We start from the raw sequence: 15,390 nt of genomic DNA on the forward strand, positions 1-15,390 counted from the left end.
CACTACAAAGACTGTTGAGCTGACAGCATTCATTTCAAAGCCCTGAAACATATGGAAGTGATTTAACTCGTCTATTATTTTCCGTCTCACTGACGCAAGCACCTTTCCCCCTCCAGGTGATCTCATCTGGAGTCTGCGTGCCGCTGACATGCGCCTCTATTTCTGGCTTTTACTGTATAAGAACGTACCAGTGCGCTAAGTCACACAAATCAGAGCTCTCAATAAACTTGGGAGCGGTGGAATCAAAGCTTCGTCCCATTCTGATACAAAACGATAGATAGACAGCACGCTGTGCAAGAGGCTTATCACTGTTTGAATAGTTTGAAGAAGCTTCGTGTAAGCACGGAGTGAGGAAATCTTGCTCTGTGTGTGTGTTGGCAGTCAAATGCTCCAATCTAGGCTAGCTGCTCATATATACAGTGCTGCTCTTCAATCTCTGTTATTCAAAATACCACTAAATTCACTTCCGAAACATTGTATTCAAGCAAAAAATTGGACAACTTTATCTTACCTCCATTTAAAGAAAGGTTGTGTTAAGAACAACACAATCAGTGGGATCTAGGATAACACACAAAATGTATTGTCTTTAACCAGATACTTTTTGTGTTTTTTCTAGGATAACACATTTCCTGTTACTTCTAACTCAATGTCCCTGTTGAGAAACTGCATATGCTGGTGAGGTATGTTTTGATGATGGTTTGCTGGTTTGTGCTAGTATAAACTGGTCTTGTGCTGGTTTAAGCTGGCCGTGTTCTGGTCCTGGTCAAACCAGCATCAAAACATACCTAACCCAGCATATTCTGTTTTTTTCAACAGGGGTGTGGTGACCCCCTTATTTATTTAACACTAAATTGTGTTAAACAGCTGGACACAAACAATGTTGTTAATAATGAACACATCCCTTTTGAGAGGGTCAATTTTGTAAATTAAATGTGGTCACAAGGTCTTCCTCACACACTTGTATCGAAAACAAACATTTGAGCCATGCATCAAAACAAACCAGCAATAAAGTGTAACAACTCCAACAAGCCATATACTCTTTATGATTTGTGTCTTTGATCTCAAATGTTTCTCCTGACAGAAATTAGATCAAATGGAGAATTTTGCGTATTTCTCAGATTAACCTGATGACAAAAAACACCATCGATCTCAAGAGTTTCAAAAGAGATCTCAACAATGTGAGATCTGATCCCACAATCTAATGTTTACCTTGATGGGTCTTAATATGAATTAAATTCTTAAACTATTCTTCCGAAACCAACTTATCTGAGCTGTGCTATCCACTCAATATGGCTCGATCCTCTTACTGTGTGTCAACAAATTTCTGTTTTGTTTGTTTTCATTCTTACAAAAAACATCTGAGAGAAAGCTAGTCTCCTACTAAAACCAATATAAACTGAGAATTCTGTGTCTTTTGAGCTATTTCTCAACCTTCCACTGGTTAACAGCCAACATGCACATTGTCAAGATACCACATCAAGGAAGACTTTTCTCTAAAAAGTCTCTTCTATAACAACCTATTTTAAGACACAACACATCTCTCAGTAACAATGCTCCAAAACTCCAAAGTAAATAGGAGACCCTAACCCGAGTGCTTTCAGCTTTAAGAAAGTTAATCATTCATTTCACATCCCTTCAAAGCCCTGAGAGCGCATTGTGAGGAGCTGTGGTAATCTGAACTCGCTTGCTTTTAGAGAGTGTAATAAATACAGTTGTGTTACTGACGTACCCATGGTGCTCTGCATGGCTGCCTCCTCGCGTCTGTCCCGACTGTCCTGGAGGTACAATCCCACCCCGCTCACAGAAATCTGTAGTCTTGCTTCTTCAATCTCAGTCACACACACTCATTCTCTCTCACACATTTCCACTCCTCTTCCTCGCGCCAAAGTTTCCTCTCTTGCAGTTCACTCTGAAAGCCCCTTCCTCCGTGTCCTGTCCTCTCCTCCGCTGCTTGTCGTGACAGCTCCACCCCCTTCTCCTGCTACCCTCCTCCCTCTCTGTATGTGGCCCCTTCTTACTCAACCACCCCCATCCTCCTTACACACATTTAATCCCTCCTCATGCACACTCCTCCGCTTCACTCATTCCTCCACATTTTACTCTCTGCCTCTCAGTCTTGCACTCAGACTGCTTACATAAAAGTTTAATTCGGTTAGACTAAAACAATAGTTAAGTGATTTAAAACGTTTAAATGCTTAGACTGAAATCATATCAATCAGTTCCTGCAAGCCAGATTCAGAACACCACACCACAATTGACCCACATGCGGTAACACTTGACATGAATTTGGAAAGTTCTGCGAACTTTAGGCGAAGTTTACTGTAATAATAACATACATATACTGCAGTTGAAAAAATTAACTATATTAGTCATTAGTATTTAATGAAATTAGTTTATTTATAAAGTGAGTCAGCTTTCTTTTTGGGTATAAGATCTATTCTTGCACAATAAGAGGGACTTATGTGATCCTACTTTTTCAATGCTGCCAAAATATATCTTTGCAAGGAGCATAATTAAGTTTCCTACTTTTTAAAACAGAGTTCAAACATGGAGCAGATGTATGATTCCGGAACAATTCTTGTCAAGATTCCCATCATTACCCTCTGAATAAAATTGTTTGTGTAAAGAGCGGGTATTACACTAACTGGATTAGAGTAAAACCTCTCCAATCAAGTCAAACTCTTTGTCTGTTAGTGGATTTTCTCTGGGCTTTTCAACAATTAATGGCATCTAGAATAAAAGTTTGTGTTTACATAATACATAATATATATAATATAATAAACTCCCTACGTTGCTTTCTCTTGAAAGTTTTAGTTTTATTGTCATAGTTTTAATTTCATATGACAACAATTTGTCAAGCTCATTTTGTGTAAATTTGTAGCAGTTGAAAGTAGGCCTTCAACGATTAATCGTGATTAATCGAATACAGAAAAAAGTTTGTGTTTACATAAGTATGTGCACTATATATTTAATAAAAATAGAAATATATACATGTATGTATGAGTGTTTGTAAATAGAAAATAAATATGCACAGTGCACAGACATAAATGATCTAAACACAATATTTTATTCTGTATCCGATTAATCACATTTAATCATTAAAGGCCGACTTTCAACTGCTACAAATTCACACAAAATGAGCATGACAAATTGTTGCCGCATATGACATTAAAATTTCACGTGAAAACAACGTAGGGAATTTGATGCATTTAAAGTGCAGGACTTCTTTAAAACTAATGAAGAACTTTTGGTTCTGTGGATCACAGGAAATAAACACACTTCACATGTTAACTAGTTTATTTTACTTGGGACTTTACTTGGTTGTTTGTCTGAGCAAAACAAAATTCAGTTTAATGTATGTTGTTCGCTAACATCTGGGACTGGAAAGATAACAAAGTATTTATTTCTAAATTAAATAAAAAAATACCTAAACATTTTATGAAAATTTAAGACTGAAAGCCGGATCCGTGATCAAAAAACCTATTACAACCTTTCGAAAAGTAGCAAAAATCAATACAAAGTTTAAAAGAGTTGAACGTTTTTAAAACATCAAAGCCTAATGTGTTCTTTTCGAAGAAGAAGAAAAAAGACATGGGCAAGGAAGAAGTGCTTGTCTCTCAAGACTATTTGTCCGAAAGTTTGTTTCTCAATGAGCCCCATTCACTCTTTATGGGTTTACCGCTCTTCTCCTTCATTTACTGGCCATTCCCAAACAAAGGCAAGGAAGCATGACGTGTTATTCCTAACCCATATGTGCTGGGAACAGTAAATACAGAGATCTTGAGTGAAGTGAAATGAAGAAGACGGGCCGAGAGAGAGATAGATAGGAAGGAAAGTTAATGAAGTGTTAGAAACAGATGAGCATCTGAGTGATGAATGCACACTTGCCCTCCAAGGGAGTTATCATATGAACATACACTCCACATATATATTTGTATAAATTCACAAGGGAGGTTTAACATGATTCTCTTTACCACACACACCTAAAGGTATGTCCGGTTAATTGGATTCTCTTCGCCGGAGCAGGCGAAACATGCTAGCATACTTGCAATATGACCTGCACATTATCCGTGAGCAAACTGACTCTGTCGTCCAGTACTGGGTCTTGGAAAGCCGTCAGTTGGGGGATTGCGGGCAATGAACAGCTTTGATTCAGTATGTACTGGGGGAGGGCGTTTCCAACCCCCACCCACAACTTCCAAATCCTGCTGTTTCTATTCAGCTCTGAGTTAAAAAGGAGAAGAAATCGAATGGAATGAAGTTGGTTTGGGAAGAGAGAGAAATTAATGATAGCGAGGGACAAAAAGACTGAACAAGAGCCTTGCCCTGACATCACATCCATCCCCCCCCCCCTCCCCGCACATACCACACATTGATCTGATCCACAGCGCACACAAACGTGCAGACGGACACACACAAAATGAGAGGTCCTCGAAAACTTCAACAAAACACTTAACCGCTCATGTACGAAAAAAAGAGAGAGAAAAGTTAGAAAGAGCGTGCTGGAGTCTTGAGGGGCCAACTGGGAAACTGCACCTGCAGAACTGCATGAAGCTCCATAAAGTTCCCTGTCAGACACAATTTCACACACAATTCATGACATCAGAATTGACCCCATTTACTTCACTCATGTTACTGGTCCTAACGTGCTTGATTCATCCCTGTCCTATTCCAAATGAAGTATCTTGATCGGACTCTGTAATGATTCTGTGGATCTGTGATATTACAGATCCTGCTAACAATTTATCCCTGCCCTCCAACCACATGTCATGTACAAACCACTAATCCTGATCCAATTTACAATATATAAAATCCACCCAACATTTTTTCTCTCAGAACATTTTGAAGCTCAATGACTTGTGAAATGCTTACTTTAGAAGGAATAGTTCACTCAATAAATGAAAATTCTTTCATCATTTACTTTCACGACATTCTTTCTTTGGCAGAACACAAATGAAGATATTTTAAGAACGTTGGTAACCAAATGACATTCACCCCCCCCATTGACCCATTGAAAACAAATCACAAAATGCGCTTTACATCAGGGTGCCATTGCCATGAATCTTCATGATTGTGGCCAAAGACTGATGGCACAAGAGATGCATGTTGACACCATCTCTTAAAAAAAGACCTAAAAACATGCATTACCAACTAAATGATCAAAGATTGTAGTGTGGAGTGCACATTAATATTTGAATAACCCTCTGGAGGCAGATTACATAACTAAATCATGAGTTCAGTGAATGTCAGTGTGGAACTATGTATACACATCAAGCCCTGAGCCCAGTATCAGAAGAATGAAAAACACAATCCCCGTTACAGAACATTCAGAGCTCAAAAGACACGGTGCACTTTCTATAACACCACACATGTACACTATCAGTGACAGAGAGACAAGTTCATAAAGCATCAACACTAGAAATGTCACACAGACCAGCACTACATAAACAAACAGAAAGCGCTGTAATGAATGGCGTGTAATGAAATTGCATGTATGAACTGTCAGGGGATCTGAACGTTGCAAACCAATCTACTTTTAGTGCACTGCTCCCTGCCATGAAAAAGCAATAAGCCCACTGAGGTGAGGGGGGGAGGCATGAAGGATAGGAAAGTGAGAGGGCAAGTGAACGCTCTGTCCTTTTCGTGCACTACGGAGGGGGAGTACAGTCAGCTCAGCGCACAGCAATAAAGCAACTAGCGTGCCGCGGAACTGAGGTGTCAGATATCTGTACCTGACAAGGTGCACGGTTTTAGTTTGATGCTGGAATAAAAAAAGAACAACATAAGATGTTTATAGGGCACTTTGAAACTGTTTGAAAGATTATAGGCTCATGGTCCCTGCGTCCCCATTCGCAAATTATCCATCCTAAATAGCATTCAAGATTAAAATCAGTGTTTCCCAAATTATAGAGTGTTGAAATTAGCAATCCTAAAATCGGCCTACCTGGACTGACTATATATATATACAATGTGTGCATACTGTTTTGCTACACACTAAAATGTATATACTTTTCTATAAAAAAGGACATACTTTTAGGGAATAGAAAGGATGCAGGACACGTTTTTGATCCGATAACCTGATTTCAAAATGCATTGTTACTAAGCAGAGTATTATGCCATTCACTAGTGTCTATCCTGAGCTGTTATGTCAAAGACAGGAGAAAACGCAGAGATTTCAAAAATAATTTTACAGATTTTCCAAAACCAAATGACCTCAGTTATGATATATACGCATTAGTGTTATAACTCTAATCTCACAATAGGTCAACTTTTGACTCAAGTTCGTCATTTTAGGAGAAACATCGGAGACAAAGTTCACAAAGTTACGACACAGCAACCTTCACCAAAATTTTATTCCAGGCACTGATGACTTTTTAGGAAATTAAGGAAATTGAGGAAATTAAGGTGAGAAAGATCTCCGCCAAACACCTGTTGCTAGCCTCAGCCATGAAACCCAAGAACTCCCATTGATGTTTTATGGGGCGGAGGGTCGAGTGAGGTTAAAGGTTGGAGGACCAGTCTTCCAAAATAGATCAAGAGGTCGTGGTCTCAGTCTTAATGTGCACTAGGTGGAAACACATAAAATAGCACTAAAATTAGCCAAGGGCACACAGTGACAAACAAGCTGAGAAACAGTCAGGAACTCAACACATGAGCTGAGGCCTTTTACAAGATTTTTTTTACCAAGTATAGACAAAGTCATCAACTTTCTTCCAAAGCTCTGACTCAATGTCAACATAGAGTCAGACATTGCTGGAAAGAATAATAGGACTTCATAGAATAACAGCCAAAACAGTTCACAGAGCGTCCATTAAACAGTTAGCTTTCATTGCTATGGGAGAGCTGCTAGCATAAAGCATTGAAAGATGCACAGACAGTTATTTCCCATAGCTAAACAAAAGGAATTCATAGGTCTATGGGTAAGCACACAAAAGCTGGAACACACACAGAGAGAGAAAGAGCAGGAGGCAGTGGGACATCTAAGGCAGCTCGGACCATTCGGGGGAAAAGGCTGCAAATCACTTCGGGACACATTAACATGACTGCTCATGACTAGGCAAGAGGAAAAGAGCAAACGTGTAAAGTGTGCACACTAATCTCACAGCCGTCCTGCACTGCCTCTGTAAATCTTAACAGGAGAAAGGTGGGAGCAAGCAGCATGTCAGGGTCTTCTGGTTCAATTCCCATTAACTTCCAGCATGCTTGCTGTTTTTACTTCCACTGGTGTGTAGACAGGGTCAGGCCGTCCCTATTATAGAGGCTACACCTTTAGACAACACCAAATTTTACTTCATCTGTAAAAAAAAAGGAACAACATAAGATGCTCTAAAACCTGAACCACATCTTTTATTTGGGACATATTCTTGTGATTAAGTGAGAAATTATAAATGTTGAGAGATGTCACACTGATGTCTGTGTTAATAGAAGTCCCATTATGTCTCCGGTAATGCCCAAGGGACACCAAACACACATCCGAATGGCCTAAAGGCTGTCAATAACTTCAGTAAAAACAACTAGGCTGTAGCTAAGCCTGTGATGTCATTTGCACCAGAGAGGAAGCAAAAGAGTTCAGTCTTCTGAAGAAAATGAACAGCTGCTTAGACAAGTGTGAGAATAGATTGATGCCCCGAAGCTCCAGAACAGCTGCTTAGACCACACAAACACAAGACAACATTTAGAAAAAGAGCGCTTTCTGGGAAACTCTACCTAAAAACTACGCCAAAGATATTGCCATGGTACCATGCTGCCATGGTTAGTAAAAGATTTGCTTTTGGATCCCATTGTAAGAGTTCCCTCTAACTTGCCACCCAGTCTCTGGCAGGCACTGTCCTCTTGTCAATCCCACCCTCTAATAGCTGCCCTCTGACACTTACAGCCCCTCCCTTTAAGGCCCGGGTCGCCCACCATCCACAACAGTGTGACACTTTATACTGGTCATCCATCATGAACCTGACCCCCGTACTATATTTCAATGTGCTGAACGGGACCTTTATTGAAATTTCCCCGTGGGTGTAAAACTCACGGCAGACGCACATTCACACCATTAATCAATGTCCAGACTCCAGCACAAGAGATAATCGGTATTGACAGTGAGGAAATATTTGTAAAACTCTGCTGACGCCCGTAAAATTGACAGCAGCATGATTTTGCAAATTGCATTGTTTATCACAGTTCTTAACTGCAGGTTTGGAAACCTACGGTGGCCTCTGCGGTGCATCTACAACAACATGAGCACATTTTAAATCATGCTTTTACAGATCATTAGCTTTCAGCGTCTTTAATTAGCCGAGTCTAATTAAAACCAACAGGGTGAGAGGTAAAAGTTATCACAGTGATGATGGGGTCTATTACCCTCTGCTTGTTCTGTGTGGGTGGGCTAAATGAATGATTCAAATAAATTGCATATGTCAGCTTCTACTGACGGAAATAAAAGATATTGTGGAAAAGCAGAAAGGGAATCATTCTTGTTCTTACCTTGCACAGATGCCCTGAGTTCAGCTCCTAAGCTGCGGACATTCAGGTCTGATGAAGACTTTACACATCCCAAGAGCACCACTGCAGCATCTGCCTTTGCTCACGCACACACCTGCAAACATACACACACATGTATTGGGGTAAGATGAAGTTCTGAACAGTAACATTAACAAAGGATTTGAAAACATCACACACCTGCTATAAAATATTAGTTGTCGGGTGTAAAGGTGAAAAGACTTGTTCACAGTTCAGGCATGATAAAGTCATGGCTTTCTGAGGGGTCATAGTATTTATTTTTCTTTGGTCCTGAAAAGAAAGGGTCTTAGGGTACTTAGAAGTAAGAGGCAGAGATCACATTCTGCCTAGTAAATATGTGAGGGGGTACATTTCTCATCCAAAATAATACACATCCTGAAAAGTGTAGAAGAGCATACTGCCCCCTGGTGGACACAAACCCAATATACTGCTGTTCTTTAGTGGAGGAAAGCTTAATAAACTCATACAAAACCTTACAAAAGAACATTTCAGCTTTTAGAAAACACTTCAACACATACAGTAGATGTCTTTAAAACTAACATACATGTACTTTACATGTGGCATTATCTATTATAGATAGCTCGATAAGATGTCCTCAGGACTTTTTAAAGCGGCCTGCAACTGCCCAGCCAGTAATCACTTCATATGCATCTGACTAGATTTACAGCGTTCATGGACCGCTCAATTATGTCACACATGACATTCTCGTCGCAGAAAGTGGAACCGTGCGCCAGCCAAAACTGAAACAAGATATCAGACCATTACCGAGATTTTATCTTAATAAGTATGGGAAATATAAGCTTTATCCAAATAACTCTTAAAGTAATATATAAAGCGTAACCTCATCCTCAAATGTGAACCTGGACGACAAATCCAGTCTTTAGGGTCAATTTTTTTCGAAATTGAGATTTTGACATCATCTGAAAGCTGAAGAAATAAGCTTTCTATTGATATTTGGTTTGTTAGGATAGGACACTATCTGGCGGAACAACAACTGTTTACAAAGCTGAAATCTGAGGGTGCCATAAAAGACAAATATTAAGAAAATCGCCCTTATAGTTGTTAAAGCGGCCCTGCAATGGTGTTTCATGCATTCTGACTTCTTTACAATGTTAAACGTGCTGTATTCTCGCTTAACATTGTCAACTTGTCAAAAAACGAGTTGGTAGTATTACGTAGTATTTTTTTGCTCGATACACTCCCCCAGTGATCATACAGGTTTCAGAAAGTTTTTTTCAAACATATAAAACTGTTTTGTAACAACTTTTCTTAGACCCTTATTGGACAATTCTCCAGGAAAAGCACGTGGCTTGGCCACACGGCAGCAAGGAGAGCAGCAGAATGAGCAAGCACAGACGCCACTTTCACTTGTGTGCAGGAGAGAGAGAGCATACGAAGTTCAGGTGTTTGATTGTTCACTGCATTTGGGTGATGAATGTTATATATACTGTGGATATATGGAGCCATCCCAGCGCTAAAAGATGTCGGACATGCGGTGAGTGATACTGAGTTTGCAAGTGCTTTGGTTCAGCCTACCCCCCCCCACGCGGCGTGTGTTTTGGGAAACAATTGTGGAGCTGTATCTTTCTTTTATAAATGTAATTAAACTAAATACTCTTCGAAGATGCAAAGTATGTAATACTACTCTATAGGTACTCAAGATTAATATGAGATCGGCAGAAACCCAGTTTGTTATGCCCGCTTTAAATAAATCATTAAAATAATACATTCAAAACTTGTGAGTGATACTATATTTTTAGATTCTAATTGTGAATGTTTTTTTCATTATAGACAGTCTCAGCGGCAACAAGATAACCATCCTTCTGGTTCTTATACCATCTGAAAGACCATCGTTCAGCCTCAACACGCTGACAGGAGAAAAAACAAATTTTGTTTTTGAAAATTTCCCACCCAGAAGGTGGTTGCAGCTTTGTCCAGTTAAAGTGGCAAGGCCTGTTCATAACTCATAGTGACACCATGTGCTGCGTCCCAATCCCCTACTTATATTATGCCCTTAAAGTATGTACTGTTTTTTTATGGAAAAGTATGCACATTTTAGTGCCTAGCAAAATAGGCACTAAATATATAACTGATTTTATAATTATGTAATGTATTTACCTCAGGAATGTTTACGGTTGCACCACATGGAAAAAAAGAGATGACACCGACCGACGCGACCATGGATTAAGAACACATCTTCACATAGTTGACCATATTAAAATGTATTTTTATATTACATAACAGTAGAGTTTCAAATAATCAAAGCTGCATCAGTCAAATAATAAATACAAGCATAAACAAAACATTAAGATTATATTGATTAGATACATAATGCATGTTTCGTTTATGTACATTTCTTTTAAATTTGAAAGTAAATTTACAACACTTATTTATATTGTTACCCTGCCCTTTCCTTTCTTTGATGACATTGCAGGACATTCCAATCAACCGGTTTTTTACTACGTCACCTCATGCTTGTAACATAAATGTAAGCTTTAATTTGTTGTCGCACATCACCAGCAAAGTCAAACTTTTTTTTTTCTATAGTTGAGCGACAAGTAAGCAGTCATTTTATGTTGTCCGGGACACATTAGATTCACGCGTGATCACAACCGACCACAAATAAAACTGATCCTGTTTTAACACCTGCATTTAGTGCAGTCTGTGCAATAGTGCTCACACAGTTTTTCAGCAGCGATGCACACAGTAATCAATCACTGAGGCACTGTCTGCAAATTGATACAATGTGGCTCATTGATTTTGCCATGACCTCAACTAGCCTGTCAGGGATAAACTCAGGCCTGGTGAATGGTGCTGCTCTTCAGTGTCAGATTGCTCTGCCGCCATTAAAGCTCATATTTCTTTTCTTTCTGTCTGAAAACCAGGCTCTATTTCTTCCTAATAAAAGCACTCATCACGTCATGAACTGACAGTAGTAGTGAGCTTGAAATGATCTCATCAGAGCTGTGGTGCAGTGGTTTGTGTACATGGTCCAATGCTGTGCTACAGTGCTTATGTGGCTGATCCAGGTTTGAAATGCATTTTCACTGTCACTCTGATATATCTCTGCAACAAAAGGGAAAAAAGTGGAAATATCATTTCCACTGCTACAGTTCTCCTGCCACAAAAAAATGTCATAATAAACTTGCTGCCCTGAACAGTCATGACAGATTTCACCCAACTTGACTTTAATTCTTTATTTACCTAGCTCACCGTACACTTTTAAGAACCGAATGTCACTCTGTTTTTAATCTGTTGAGTATGTTCCAGTTCTGACTGTATGCAAAATGTTGTCAATATGTAATGAATGCACCAGGAAGCCAGAGAGCAGATGGTACTTTTTGACAGACGCTGACCGTCATCATGCACTTTCGTTATTTAGAAATGCAGAGTTTTTACATTTTCCTAGATATCCCTAAGTTCTGCAGGGGAAAAAACATACATTTTTGTTTTATGTGAATCTCTTTAACACACTTTGACATACTTCTCAGGCTTTCATTGATTGTCTATTTCAAACTGCTCTCTTAGGCAACCAGACTATAGTAAACATGAATCTGACCCATTGGAGTCCCAGCAAGGAAGAGAAAGCCTGCAGGGTAACAGATGGCGAGGACCAGGCATCAGAGACTCAAGGATACTGAGGAAGAAGAGCATCATCCCTCCTCTCATCCATCCCTCCTTTTCAAACGAGAATGTGGCTTCACCTCCCATCATATTGCCCGGCATGAGACCCAAGGATCAAGCTATGGCGACATTGGGTCAACAATTGAATCTGTGGTCGGGAGGAGCTGAGCTATGCAACTTTTTTAAAACGAGGTTTATGTACCTAAACAACGACCAGGTGAGCTCAAATTTCTGTCAAACTTAGTAATAAGCACCTGCTGCTGTTATAAGAATGAGTCTTTATAAATCGGATAAAGTGATAAAACTCCCGTTAGGCATTTCTTCCCCATAGAGATCCATTATAAGGAAACAGCTCAACATACTGAAACAACGACCACTTAAAACGTAATTTCGATTAAACATTAATTCTAACAAACAGTAGCTCTTGTTAAAAAAATAGCACTTATTCCGGGGATAAAAATAGTCTCACATTAAACATGTTCGTAATAGAAGTTCATTATAAAAACATAGTTTCAAGGCAGCGACAAACTGCGAACAAAAAACTTTTCAGGTATCATGTTTATGTTTGATATCCGTGATCATTTTTTTTTATTTAATCTTTCCGTGGTTGTTGTTTTGTTATGTTTCCTTTTAATGGACTTCTATGGGGAAGAAACGTTAAACGTAGGATTTTTTATTTGATATTTATTTATTTATTTGAGTCGTTATTTTAACACGTACAAGTAAGAGTTAACAGAAATTTGGGCTTTGGGCGTTGCTTAGGTCGATAAACATAGGTCTTTTAAGTTTGTGATAGTAAATTCCTATGGAGAAAATCACGTGGCCTTCATCAAAACTACATGATAGATTGCAAACAACCTATTAGGGGGGTGCTTAGGTATGGTTTTGCCTGCTTAATAGACCCAATGCAAAAAAAAGTCTTAAATTACAGGCAACATGACAAAAGTGATTATGTAGAATATAGGAAAATATTAGATAAATGTTTGTATGAAAATGTGAATATATTGTGTGAGAATGTTTGACCAGAATATTTCAGGTAGGAGAAAAACACTTTGCAATTTTTTTATATCCAGCATGGAGAATCAGATTACTGTCCAGCTCCAGCTGTCACAGCGCCACTTCCGACCTCTGGGAGAGCATTAGCGTTTTAATTTTTATAAAACTAAGTAACTAACAACTGCGTCACATTTACTGACCTTTGCGGCCTTGTCTTTTGCATCAGGACAGGACACAGTCATATGCTGATACTATGAAGCAATGCTAGATAATCTGCTTTGCTCCTGCACCCTTCCATTATTTCTAATCAACAGAGCTCATCTCAAAGTCTCCTTACATAAGGCTCAAATGCTGATCAATCAAGGTTTTATTTTATCACAAGTTAGTGTTGCATTATCACAGTTTGCATATTATCTCAATGTTTTAATAGCCTACATTTAAATGCTTACATTTACCAATCCAATCTGTTGCTCTTTACAGCAGTATGATGTTCTCTATTCTTCATAGATATTTTAAATAGTCAGTAAGCAAACTTCCCTCTGAAGCTGATTAATGTTGTTAATCTCACGGTTGTGTCATTAGCCACATGTAATGGGTCTAACAGCAGTGCGGCGGAGTCATCTCATGCGGAGTCTTCCATCATCTCAGAGGCGACTCAAGGGCACAGGAACTCAACTGTGATGAGTGATGCTCAGCGCTCAACTGTGCATCTGTAGTTTCTGTGTTTAAGATGCTCAGAAAACACTAACATAATCTGCAGGCATCCACCAGCTCACTGTACTGTCACATCTGGCATTATCACAGCAGAGATGTGCAGCACATACAATAAATCCTGACCCTGGCTGGAATTTTATCAATCAGATTTATAAGCATTGTCAATCAGATGACTGTGAATTACATAAGGACTTAAAGCAACTAGAATAAATACAGTTTATCAGTCATTTCTAATGCCAGTAAAACCGTATATCTTGTTAGCTCAGTAAAAACAGTAAATCTTTTTTGCAGGGATAACTGTGTTTTCCAGGAAGGTGGCAGCGGCTTTGTTGTCCTAATGCTCTGCTCACTGTCCTAGTTTCCAATGCTTTAATTTTGCAAGCACACATACATAAAAGATGATTTACTGCTTCAATTTCTGACTATTCAATGAGGATTTGGTGTCAAACGTCACTTAAGCTCAGCAAAACAATGCAGCCCCATTGCAATGTTTTATCGGTAATAGTTTTAGAATATTCAGAAATGAAACACCAATCAAATACTGTATGATCACAAAAATACATGGTCACTATATCTTGGCACCAATTAATAAAGCTAGTAAAATTTAACAGATGTCAGCTTTTGCAGTCCCCTTATTGTCAAAACCATTAGCCAAACTATGGCAGGCAAAATACGTAACCTTTACTAAATATAGTGTGTGAAGAATAATGTAGCAGGTCACCATTTAAAAGGATAACCAGAAATGTCATATTTATTCCTCTAATGTCATTCAAAGCCTGTATATGACCATTTCTTCTGTGGAACACAGGGGAAGATATTCTGAGAAAAAACTTGGTGGTTTTTCGACCATACAATGGAAGTCAATGGACCCATTGTTGTCGGGGCAATAACATTTTTCAAAATTCCAATGTCATACAGGTTTGTCATGGTCCCTTTAAAGTCAATGTAATATTTGGGTTATGAAGCAAAGTCACTTGGTGAACTATATTACAAGTATGTTATAAATGATTCATATTTTAAAACAAGCAGCAGTTTTGCCTCACACCAGCAGGGGGAAGACAACTGAAACAGTACGTATCCCAAGAAGAACAACTGCAACTGCCCAGCCAGTAATCACTTCATATGCATCTGAGTAGATTTACAGCATTCATTGGCCCCTCAAATATGTCTACACATGACATTCTCCTTGCAGACAGTGGAATCGTGCGGCAGCCAGAACTGAAACAAGATTACAGTACATTACAGAAATTTTTCTCCATAAGGATGGGAAATATAAGCTTCATCCAACAAACTGTTAAAGTAATATATAAAGCGTAACCTCATCCTTAAATGTGACCCTGGACGACAAAATCAGTTTTAAGGGTCAATTTTTTTTAATTTAAAAATCTGTAATTTTTATCCCTACAATGTATTTTTGGCGATTACTAAAAATGTTCCTGCGCTACTTAAGAATGGGTTTGTTGTCCAGGGTCACAAATATGATCCTGTGGTTGTCCTAAATAATTCCTATTTAGTATTTACAGTGATGGAACGTTGAAGAAAATC

General features: G+C 38.8%; 1 protein-coding gene across 2 annotated transcripts in view; it reads right to left on the reverse strand.

The window, feature by feature from the left end:
• lzts2a (leucine zipper, putative tumor suppressor 2a) overlaps positions 1-15,390 on the reverse strand; it is a 55,512-nt gene that overhangs the window by 25,963 nt on the left and 14,159 nt on the right. The window contains exon 2 of one of the 2 annotated variants that reach the window (XM_056761322.1): positions 8,476-8,587. The gene's annotated coding sequence lies outside the window, so the exon portion shown is untranslated. Of the gene's footprint in view, positions 1-1,729; positions 1,927-8,475; positions 8,588-15,390 lie in introns of those variants that run through there. The other variant, XM_056761321.1, reaches the window with a different exon arrangement.

The sequence above is a fragment of the Triplophysa dalaica genome, chromosome 11 (genome assembly GCF_015846415.1).
Source record: "Triplophysa dalaica isolate WHDGS20190420 chromosome 11, ASM1584641v1, whole genome shotgun sequence".
NCBI classification, from domain to species: domain Eukaryota; kingdom Metazoa; phylum Chordata; class Actinopteri; order Cypriniformes; family Nemacheilidae; genus Triplophysa; species Triplophysa dalaica.